Raw genomic sequence first — 2500 nt, forward strand, 5'->3', positions numbered from 1 at the left:
AAGGTGATTCACATCATGGCTGGATAACGCAGTTTTTGTGTCAGATATGAGTGTTAAATATAAAATCATATTAAACGTGAGTTCTCAATGTCTACACTATACATGTGTACTTTTACTAAGTGCCATTTAGTGTATGCACTTGAAATGCAAACGTATAACGAGAATATATAGTCACTCGCGCTGAAGATGGTGGTTCTCCTCTGGTTACGTATCCGAGATTTCATTTTGATCGTTCCAGTTTTCTTTTACGTGTAACGGAGTAAGCATGGGCGCTCCGCTAGCGCTGAGTACCAAGGACAGACAGATATCAGTCCTTCGATTTCATTGGTCTTAATGTGTGGCAGAGGCTGGCATTCATCGCAGTCTTTCAATGTAATAGTTAACAAAGCTCTTCCACGTTGAAGTGTCTTTGAATGGATCAAGAATTTTAAAAATGGCCGGACAAGCGGCAATCACAAGGTTGGGCAGGACACCCATCCATTTCTACTAGTGATATGAAGATTCAGCAAGTTCGAGAGATGATTCTTGTAAACCAACGAGTGACCATCGTTAAGATCTCATGTTCTCTGCAAATTAGTTATGGTTTTACACGAAAGTGCAAAATAGGTGCTAAGGAGGCTTACCAAAGTGCATAAGCGCAATCATGAAGCCTTTTGGAGAGATTGGTAGCAGGAGAGGAGGCCTGGGTTAATCTTTTTGATCCAAAAACAGTAGGCAGAACATGGAGACGAAACAATCGGAATCGCCATCAAAAACGAAATTCAATACTCAACCTCCCGCAGAAAAAAAAAGTGATGCCAACTGTTTTGGTATACGCAAAAGGGCCTACACTGGAATATTACTTGGGAAAGGGATCTACAGTGATATGCTAACCAGCAATTCGCACCAAACGCCAAGGTCTCTTGTTAAATCATGAAAATGCACACCCACACCTTGCCGTCCACACTATCGAAACCATTGAGAAATTGAGATTCGAGTTGTTGGAAAAATTGGGATTCGAGTTGTTGCAGATCTCGCCTCTTCCGATTATCACCTTTTTAGATAACCATTCTTTATGAGATCCTCGATTTGCTATGGCGAAAGAAGCGCAGGAAGCGGTGCAGAAACGGCTGTGTGACGGACTGAAGACCTTCTTTTCGATGGAATAAGCAAGCTTGAGTAACTCTGGAAAAAAAAATGATCTAAATTCAAGGAAGCTATGTCGAAAAATAACATAATCATTCAATTCTTGTTTTTATTGAAATAAAATAATAAAAAAACAAGAGTGCGTTTGACTTTTGACTCGGTGGCCTTTCTTCTAGCTTTTTACATTCTGAGCTCAAAATCCGCTGAATTCGACATTGTTCTTTCTCATTTGCATTAAATTTTAGTCCAACGAATTGACGCCATTACTTATTATTTATTTATTTATTTATTTATTTTTGTAAAACCTGATACTCATTTTATCGTTCTTATTTGCCAAGTTGCTAAGTTATGGGGACGTAAACACACCAACGCCGGTTGTCAAGCAGTAGGTGAGGCAGAACCAGAAAGACAAACACGCACATACACGCATATATATATACGACGGGTTTCTTTCAATTGCCGGCTACCGAATCTACGCACTTTGGTTGGCCGGAGACTATAGCAGAATACACTTTCCCAAGGTGACAGTATATTTTAATGCAAAAAAAGAAGTACTGGTCTCAATGACTTCGGCTAAAGCTATTTAACGGCGGTGGCCCAGCGTGACTGCAGTTCAATAACTGAAAGAAACAATAAAAGATAAGAGAAGGACACGCGCATACATATGTGTGTTTGTAAGTATGTATGTACCTATGTATGTATATTCATATATTCATATACATAAAGCCACGTTCACTACACACACACAGACACACATACGCGCTCAAATGTCTTTTCTAAATTTCATTCACATGGTATTGGTCAACTCGAAGCAATATTGGAAAACACTTACGGATCATAACTTGCAGCAGATTTCACTTGGAACTACAATCTTACGAAGTGAACTTTTTAAATGCATTTCTCAACCATGCTCTTATGCATACAAACATAATGTGACGGGGACAATTGTAATAGGATATAAATCGAAGAATTATAGTTATCTTGTAGCACGTGTCATCATGTGTATATGGTTGAAACGCGAAAAGTTGGAATTGGTATTATAAGTAATATACGTATATAATTAACGGTAATATATGTATTTCTCACATTGGCATGTGGCAAAACCTTTTTGGGGGAGAGGAAGGTATAACCAATGAAATCAAAATCACTATTTCAATGACACTTTATTTTATTAGCCTAGGAAAGCCGGAAGGTAAAATTAACCGGCAATATATTGATAGAAAGTAAGAAGAAGTAGAGGGAGAAGGAAAAATGAAGAAAGAGGGCAAGGAGGAAGAGAGATAAAGCTAAATTGTACAGAAAAAAAAAAAGATTGATGAAGTTCTAATGTGGAAGACGATAACGTCCGAAAAAAAAACTTCCATAGAAAAAATAC

The sequence above is a fragment of the Octopus bimaculoides genome, chromosome 1, assembly GCF_046866305.1.
Source record: "Octopus bimaculoides isolate indiv1 chromosome 1, ASM4686630v1, whole genome shotgun sequence".
NCBI classification, from domain to species: Eukaryota; Metazoa; Mollusca; class Cephalopoda; order Octopoda; family Octopodidae; genus Octopus; species Octopus bimaculoides.